Below are 9,435 nucleotides of genomic sequence, written 5' to 3'. Positions count from 1 at the left end.
GTTGTGACGCAACCGAACTAAAAGTTCGGCTGGGAAAAAAAATCGACATAACCGAACTCAATATGTATGTTTTCAGAGAAAAGTTCGGTAAGGAGAAAAAAAGTTGCGACGTAACCGAACTAAAAGTTCGGCTGGGTAAAAAAATGAAAAATAATTGCAACGTTTAGTTCGGTTGGGAAAAAAATTTACGAGGTAACTGAACTTTTTTCTGAAAGAAAAAACTCCATTAAAGATGAGTTCGGCTAGTTCGACAAACTGTTTCACATAATTCCTAACTAAACTTCTCTCTGAAACCTCAATTTTCAACTCATTTTGATGATTACTATTCATTTTTTTCAACCAAAAATAAAATCACAAGTAATGGTTTTGTGGAAATTTCTTTGAATCGAGAAGCGGAAAGAAGAGGAGAAAATGAACCCTCTAATAGTAACGGATTTGTGAAAAATTAAAAATAATGAATTTGTTATAATTTTGATTTTGATTTTGTTTTGTTAATGACTTAGATTAGATATTGTTTTAGTTTTAATTAGGTTAAGGGTCGGTTAGTCATTTCCACACTTTATGACACCCCTTATAAGTATAGGATAGACATTCTTATCACTTAGTAGTCCGCCTCCATTTTTGAGTAGTGCCCAAAAAATCACTTTTATTTTGCCTGCAGTAATTATCAGAAAATAAATAAACAGCCCAGGTCAAACTTTTAGTTAGCCCATTAGTCGACAACTAGACACACTCACGTGACTTAATTTTACCCAGGTCAAGGTGCCACTTTTCACTCCCTCCCAATATACAGAAAAGAAATAACTTATTTTTATTCTCCCCCGGATGAAATTGCTCCCCAAGTGCTTCAATTCTAGATGCAGATCGTAGCTGAGACGAGGTCCCTGATATGTTATGGCAGCATTAATGGATGGAAAAAGCAAAGCAGAAGCGAATGGCAAAGTACAAAAAAGGAAGTATTTTCCGGGAATTCCAAATTTACAAGGGACTACCTTGGTAGTTGGTCTCACGGGGATTCCTCCCGGTGCCTACCCTTATTAAGTACTCGTATTCGAATAGTTTCTTTTCTTTTTCGCTGACATGCTGAATGCACCATGAGTAAGAATAGGAGGAACCGTCAACCAAAGCCCAAACAAGGTATTAGAATTGAAGAGAAGAATTGGGTTGTTAAAACTTACAACGAAGACAAGAACCAAAGTCTCCCCCCACCGCAACAACTTGATTTTACAGCCATACCCAAATCAGAATTCATCCAACATTCTCTAGAATCAGCTCCGAAGTCTAATGGGTACGATCCAAATCAACAACCCCATGTTATCGAAAAAACAGATTCCGAAGTGGGGTTATCCTTTTTTGACAAAGAAAACCAGGAGGGAGAGGAGGAAGTGCGAGAAACTGAGAAATCTAAAGATGAAGTTGGTGATATTCTTAGTCGGTTAGAAGATACTAAATTGGTCGCGCAAGAACCCAATTTGTCAGAAGAACAACTCAGAGTTAACGATAGGTTGCAGGAAGAGGAGGTAAATTTTTGTAGGGAATTTTAATAAACTGCCACACTTGTAAATCCCGATTCAAGAAACTGCCACCGTTTTTTTCAGAGTTTATTTAATGCCACAACCGTTAGCACTAACGTCTTGGACCCACATGATTGGTCAAACTTTTTTGACTTTGTCCAGATTACTTACACGTGTCTTATGTGGACGGCTCAAGATGTCGTGCACGAGATTATTACACGTAGCACAGGCTAAATGACTATTTTATCCTTCGTGGGATTGAAAACAGTTTGTAACTTTGTATCGTTTCATTTTTCTTCTAGGGTTTGCTCGTTCTCTTTGTCCGCTCTGTTCTCTAGTGGAAGAAATTAGGGTTTGGGTCAGTTTTCAGCGGGATTTTGCTTAGGTTTAGTGTCTGAGTAAAGGGTTTTAGTAAAGAGTGAGATTCAGAAAAAGAAGGGGAAGGACAAGCAGCAGATATGGTATGATTGCAAACCCTAATTTCGTTTTTCTGAGTTGAATTAGGGGTTTTCTCTTAGGTTTCTGTTTCTCTTTCTTATACTTTTTTTCTCTTGCTCTATGTCCGCTCTGTTCTCTAGTGGAAGAAATTAGGGTTTGGGTCAGTTTTCAGCGGGATTTTGCTTAGGTTTAGTGTCTGAGTAAAGGGTTGGGGAGCTGAAGATGAAGAAGAATAACGGGAAGGACAAGCAGCAGATATGGTACGATTTCAAACCCTAATTTCGTGTGTTTGATGAATTTTATTTTAGGAGTTTTCTGTGTGAAGTGTGGAATTTTTAAAACCCTAATTTCGTGTGTTTGATGAATTGATGAATTTTATTTTAGGGGTTTTCTGTGTGAAGTGTGGAATTTGATGAATTTTATTTTGTTTGTTCATTTACAGTGATCATACATATTATCCATATAGAGATATCAGTGTGTTTGTTGTGAATAGTAAACTTAATTTGTTATTCCTCACATGGATAGAGATAGAATTGACCTTAAGGAATTTGAGCAGATGTTGCGTGTTAAGTTGCATCTTGATGAAACAGAAATTACAAATTTATATTGGACCATACACCCATGTCTGCCTGAGTATTTGGTTACAAATGAAGACTTGTTTAAGTTTTGGGAGCATGCTGTACCTGATGATAAAGGCTTCATATGTTTACAAATGAGTGTAATGAATTCAGAATTTAGGAATGATAATGACTTCATTAAGGCTGCAATGGAACAACCAGTAGTAACAATTGATGAGACTCCTAAGAAGGCACCTAAGAGGATTGCTAAGAAGCCAGTTTCAAAGGAAAAGTCAGTAAAGATATCACCTACAAGGAGATCACCAAGGTTGCATGCTCAATCAAAGAATGAAAACTCAAATGGAGGAGCATCTAGGAAATTATTGTTCATGGATCTGTTAAATGAAGTGGAATCCCAGGGTTTTTCTTGCCTAAGTCAAGCCACTGTTGTTGGTTCTAGCAGTACACCAGTTGATAACTTTAATCATGATTATTGGGTTGATGAAGTAAACAATACTGCTGCAGGGGATAACACTGATGCATGGGATAAGGCTGATGCAGGGGATAAGACTGATACAGGGGATAAGACTGATGCAGGGGACAATAGTGATGGTGATGATGAGGACAATGTGGTGCTAGAGAACACTACTGTAGATGAATGTCACCCCATTGAAGACCCAAATGCTCCACCAATCTTTGACAGTGATGAAGAGAATGATGTTGATTATGAAGATATTGTCAAGACATACAAAGTTGGAGATGAAAGCAGTGATTCAAGCAGTAGTGAAGAAGACAATGAAGAAGGTATGGACCCTTTAGTGTTTATAATTTTTTGTTTATTTTTTACATGTACTAACACTTTGATGTTGATTGCAGTTTCTAATGATGACAACAATAATGATAAGGATAATGATGGTCCTGAAGTAAATGATGATAAATATTCCAAACCAAAGCTTGATTACCAGAAGTGGAAAGAAATCTTCAATATGCACAGTGATGAAGAAGAAGAACCATTATTCCCTGTAGAAGAAGAGGTGACTCCTGTTGATCCTACTAAGATGGAGGTAAAGTATGCTTTTAATAACAATAGTGCTTATAAGAAACATCTTAGGGGTTACTGTGTAAAACATAATTATCAGTATACGGTCTATAAGAGTGACAAAACAAGATTAAGAGTGAGATGTAGGTTTAGGGAAGAGTATGGCTGTAACTGGTTTGTAAATGCTAGCATAAAAAGGCATGAGCCTACTTTTATTGTTAGGAAGGTTAATCTAGAACACACTTGTGTTGTGGATCCAAAGAGTTTTAACAGATCCGCGGATCCTGAGTTCGTAAAAGATGTGGTACATGAGAAGTTAAAGCAGACAGCTGGGGCCTTAATTCCAAAGCCTAAACACATTGCAAGAGACTTTTTTGTAACTCATAACATCAATATACCTTATATTTGTGCATGGAAGGCTAGAAATCTTCTTTTAGAAGATCTGTTTGGTAATTATGAAGACAGCTACAAGGATGTACCCATCTTTTGTGCAATGGTGGCTCATACTAATCCAGGGTCTGTTGCTAAATACACTTATGGGAAAAGAGGTATACATTATGTTAAGACATTCATGGTTGATTCATTTATTTGTAAGTGGTGCTCAGTTATTTAATGGTTGGTTACTAAATGTGCAGATAAGACATTCATGAGCATGACTATTTCATTTGCTGCACCAATGAGAGGATTTCAGAAAGCTTGCAGGGGAGTCATAGGTTTAGATGCATGCCATCTAACTGGCAAGCGTGGTGGTGTTCTAATGGCTGCAACAACAATTGATGGTCAGAATTCTCTGGTGCCTTTAGGCATTAAGGTGGCTAAGAGTGAAACCAAGGAGAGATGGACTGGGTTCCTCAAGGATTTGGATCCAGCAATCAATGCACATCATGCTGGCAGAATTACCTTTATTTCTGATAGGCAAAAAGGGTTGTTGGAATATGTTCCAAAGGTTTTCCCTGGTGCAAGAGTTAGATATTGCTTCAGGCACTTGTACAAGAACTTCAAGAAGTACCACAAGGCACCAACCTTGCACAACTTATTGTGGAATGCATGCAAAGCTTACAAAGTGAGGCATTTTCAGGTTTGTGCCTCTCTTTTTTAAATATCCCTATGTTTTTTGATTCATAGTTAGTAGGTTATATAATAACTCAGGTTACTATAATGTAGGAGCACTTTGACAACATATGCAAAGAAAGTCCGGCTGCTGGTGAATATCTTAGGAAAGAAGATCCAAGTACTTGGTCTAGGGCTTATTTTGATCCCCTTAGCTGTTGTGAGCATATGAATAACAATTTCTCAGAATCATTTAATTCTATGAGTTCTAATATGAGAGATAAACCAATAATCCAACTAGGCATGATGTATGGTCAGTTAGTAATGGGTTTGTTATTTAAGAGAAGGGAAGAATCTGCTAAGTGGAATCAAAATGATTTGGTCCCTGCTGCTGTTAAGTTGATAAATAAGATGCTTGACTTGGTTGGGAAGTTTGATACAGAAGGAAGTGTGGTTGGACAGGTTTATTTGGTAACTAATGTGTCTACCAAGAAAATTTTCACAGTGAACATTGTAGACAAACAATGCACTTGTTTGCAATGGCAGCTAAGGGGATTCCCTTGTCAACATGCTGTATGTGCATTGAAACTGCTCAGGCCAAACTGGAAAGAGTAAGAAATTTTGTAATATGCTATTACTTTTGGGTTGTAATATGCTATTACTTTTGTTTCTGTAAACTGACACATTTGTTTGATTGGTTGAACAGTTATTGTGCTCCTTACTACTCTGTGGAATATTATAGGACCATATATGCAGATGCTGTAAATCCACTAGAAGACATAAGTGAAACTGGGAAGATAAGGTACTTTTTTCAGCATTAAATATATTATTGAATGTGATGCATTCACATTTTCTCTACTTTATTATATCCTTATTTTTCTCTACTTTTTTCTCTACTTTATTATATCCTTATTTTTCTCTACTTTAACTTTCTCATTTCTTTTAGGGTTAGGGTTTCATTTCTTTACTTTAACTTTCTCATTCCTTTTCTCTTCTTCTTATCTTAATTGGCAGGCATCCATGGACATCAACTTAAAGCCTCCTCCTTATCAAAGAAAAACTGGAAGACCAGCAAAGAAGAGGAAGAGGAGCTATGATGAACCTGAAACTGTGGTGAAGAAAAGGAAATGTGGAAAGTGTGGATCTACTGCTGGTCATAATAAGAGAACCTGTGCTGGTGGTGATGTTGGTAAAAACCCAACTGGATTCATGCCAAGCACCGAGTATGATGCTGCAAACTGCACCTTCACTAGTAGAGATCATCCTGAAAGTAGCAGTGCAAGGGGTAAAGCAAAGGTGAACAAATCCAGAGGTACATCTTCATTTGTTGGTGAGTCAACAGGACCTAAAAACTTTGGAAGAGCACCAGCAGAACCTAGCACCCATGGATCTACACAAGATGTTCTGAATTTCAGTCAGAACTTTACTGGTATTGGATCTGTTAGTCAACATATTCCTGTCACAAAGGGAAAGCAAAGCAAGGCTAAGAAGAAGTAGAAGTGTGTGTGTGCTTCTTGTTGTGTTAGATCTTTTTTTTTTGCTTTAGACACTGATATCATGTGTTAGATCTGTTTTTTTTTATGTACCAGAATTCAGTTTTATTTTGATGGATAATCTTACTTTATGAATGGAAATGAATGTATTAGTTAAGAACTAATTACATGTTAATAGTCTTTTGAAGTTCCTTACATATGGCATTGAGATTGAAACTTGAATGGATAACCCTATTTTTTGCTGCAATGAAAAGGTGGTCTGATACCCATCTAAATGCTTCACAATCTGTGCAGATCAGGTAAGCAATGTTTCTATTGTGTTCATTTTTGCATCTTCTCAGCTGCATTATTGACTTGCATTGCTCTTTGTAGCATTCTTGCTTATGCAGTGGGCATTCTTTGTAACAGTGGGTCTCTTCTCCACAAGCACAACAACAATTCTCTTTGGGTAGCTTGATATTCTTGGATTTGAGTGGATGACTGGCAGAATCAAACCATTCAAAGTAGGTGCAGGTAGGATTTGAACACTTCAAGAACATTTCTCCATCTGTTTCTCTTGTGCTGGATCTTAGTAGTTGTCTTATACCATTACAAGGTATATGTTTGCATCTAGAGTACATCCAGGGACAAACCTTAGACTCATGACTTCCTTGTTCACATGTTGGACATAGATCTGGGGTAGTTTGCTGTCTAAATTTGCTGCTGCTGCTGCTCTTGCTACTACTGCAACTGTTACTACCTGGAGAGTTTATAACCTTTTGGCTCATTTTTATGTGTTGAACTTCTGAAGAAATTGACTAATGAAGAGTTTGGGATCTTCATTAGTATATATAGAGCTTCAAGATGATGAATAAGACCGTTATAAATCCAGGTAAAATATGGATCGTCGATTTTTTCTCTTAGATTGATCCCACGTGTATTCCGACCGTTAGCAAATCTTGAACGTTTTTCTCACGTGCACCGAGTCGCGAGTTAACTCACTACTCTATAGCCGGTTAACTCAATCCCATTGAACTGATTAACTCAATCCTTGTTAACTGATTCAGGGGCTTCTATGTAATTTTGTACGGATTATTTAATGCCACGTATGCACTAACAGAGACTAACAGCCGTTAACCGTTATCTCAAAAAAACGGGATGAAAAAAGTCAAGAGTATGGCATTTAATAAACTCTGAAAAAAACGGTGGCATTTTCAGAAACTGCATATTGGAAGTGTGGCACTTTATTAAAATCCCCATTTTTGTATTATGCCCAACTTTGGCTAGCTTTCCTTTTCAATAATCTTTATTTCTCAACAAAAAAAAAACAAAAGCGTTCGGAATAAGTTGAAGAACAGTTCCTTGCGTTCGTGGCAACTTTGGAATTATATCCCAATGTGCGTGGAACCAGGATTTATGGGTGCATTCCAAACTATGGTTTACGATTCCATCGATTAATTCTGTAAAACAAGTTTTCTCTTTGCATGCAGATACTAGCATTGGAGGCTATATATGGTGAAGATGTCATGGTACTTAGAGAGAGAAGACCGCTTACAATCTTTCCAGGTTTTGCAAGTACCCAGTTTAATCAGCATTGCCGATAAACTCATTAAACAATCTTATATTTCCTAATAAATGATTGAAGTTTTTTTCTACAGATAAATATACATATTGAAGTTCCCGATAAATTTGTAGTGTCTACGACCAAAATTGACTCATTTTGTGGAGGAGTCGAATATGGCGGAAGTGGTAGTGAAACAACAATAGCTGATAATTCGGATGGATTCTTTTACTCCTTCGAAATGCAGTATCTTTCCCCAATCATATTAACATGTATACTACCCAAAGCGTACCCTAGTCATTGTGCTCCTTCTTTTACAATTAATGTTCAGTGGCTGGATGTTTTGAGGATATCTAGCTTGTGTCAAATGTTGGATACGATTTGGACGGGTCAATCAGGGCAGGAAATTGTTTATCCATGGGTGGATTGGCTACAAAATTCATCACTCTCCTACTTAGAGTTTGATAATAGATTACCGCTGGCTTCATCTGAAAAGGCGGAAAATGTTGGAGATAGACGTGCCATTTCAGGAAGTGTCTCTCCAGATGTAGACATACCTTCACTATTGAACTATAATAACGACAAATGCAATGAGAAATTCTGCCAAAGCCTACATGAATGCTGCATTTGTTTAAGCGAATGTGCAGGTATCTTAAATTTGTACTCCATCTTCTAGCTTTGTTATGCACAACTTTACTATTTGACTGTATAATCCAGAATTTTGTGTTGCACTGAATTGATCTGATGCATCTCCTTTTAACAGGCACTAGATACAATGTCTGATCTAGTCTATTGCCCTAGATGTGAAATGGCTTGTTTAGAGGATGAGGACCACCTTGCCCAATGTCCCAAGTGCTTCTTTACCTTCTGTGGTCTTTGTAGAGATCGACTTCATGTTGGAGTTCAATGTATGACGTTAGAAGAGAAACTTAAGTTCTTGCAGGTAACATATATCTTAGTCCAGAATATGTCTATTCCTAAATTTGCCTTCCGAAGTTATGCAAAGATCTGATATAATCTATTATCACCTACGCAGAATCGTCAGCTTGTGATGAAAACTCAAATGACTCAGCCCGTAATGGAAACTAATCAAATGACTCAACCCGTCATGAAAACTCAAGAAATGACTAAGCAACAGCGCAAAGAGCTAAACATGATAAATCAGCTTCTTAGTGAGGAGGAAATAGAGCGCATTGCTAAGAAATGCCCTAAATGCTCAGTAGCAATCTTTCGTAGTGAAGGTTGCAACTATACGCGTTGCTCGAAATGTTGGCAGGAGTTCTGTTATAAATGTGGCGCAAAAATATGACAGAGGTCGTAAATATTACTGCAGGAACAATTGTGCCCTTTTTGATCGTGAACAACTGGAGCTACAGGCCGCGCGGTTGCGCCAGGCAGAAAAGTCGCGCCAAGAGCGTGAACGGAAAGCCCGGATGAGACAACAACAGGAGGCACTATTGCACAAGGAGCGACAGATACGAAATCAGAGACTAGCTGAAGATCCAGCGAACCATGCTCACTCATGTCCAATTTGCCATCAGATGAATGCAAAGGTGAGGGAATTGAACTTTATTGCATTTTGCAAATAAAATGACTGATTTTTAAGAGAATCCAATTACTTAGTAATGTATTTGTAAGGTGGATTTTCGTAATGGAAGGTACTATAATATTCCTGGATGAGCGGTACAGTACTGATATTATTATTTTGTTGCAAATGAAACAGGTACAGAATAACAACCACGTATTCTGTCAGTCTTGCGAAAAGCATTATTGCTACTTGTGCCGAAAGATTGTTAAACAAAGC

The 9,435-nt window shown here is 37.6% G+C and overlaps 1 pseudogene; it reads left to right on the top strand.

Annotated features, from left to right (window-relative positions):
• The first annotated feature begins 1,094 nt into the window (after nt 1–1,094).
• On the top strand, nt 1,095–8,414 carry LOC113306347 (annotated as a pseudogene).
• Nucleotides 8,415–9,435: the final 1,021 nt, after the last annotated feature.

This window comes from Papaver somniferum, chromosome 8 (assembly GCF_003573695.1).
Source record: "Papaver somniferum cultivar HN1 chromosome 8, ASM357369v1, whole genome shotgun sequence".
Classification (NCBI taxonomy): domain Eukaryota; kingdom Viridiplantae; phylum Streptophyta; class Magnoliopsida; order Ranunculales; family Papaveraceae; genus Papaver; species Papaver somniferum.
Note: the sequence above shows the minus strand (reverse complement) of the source record. Positions and strands in the feature narration are given on the sequence as shown.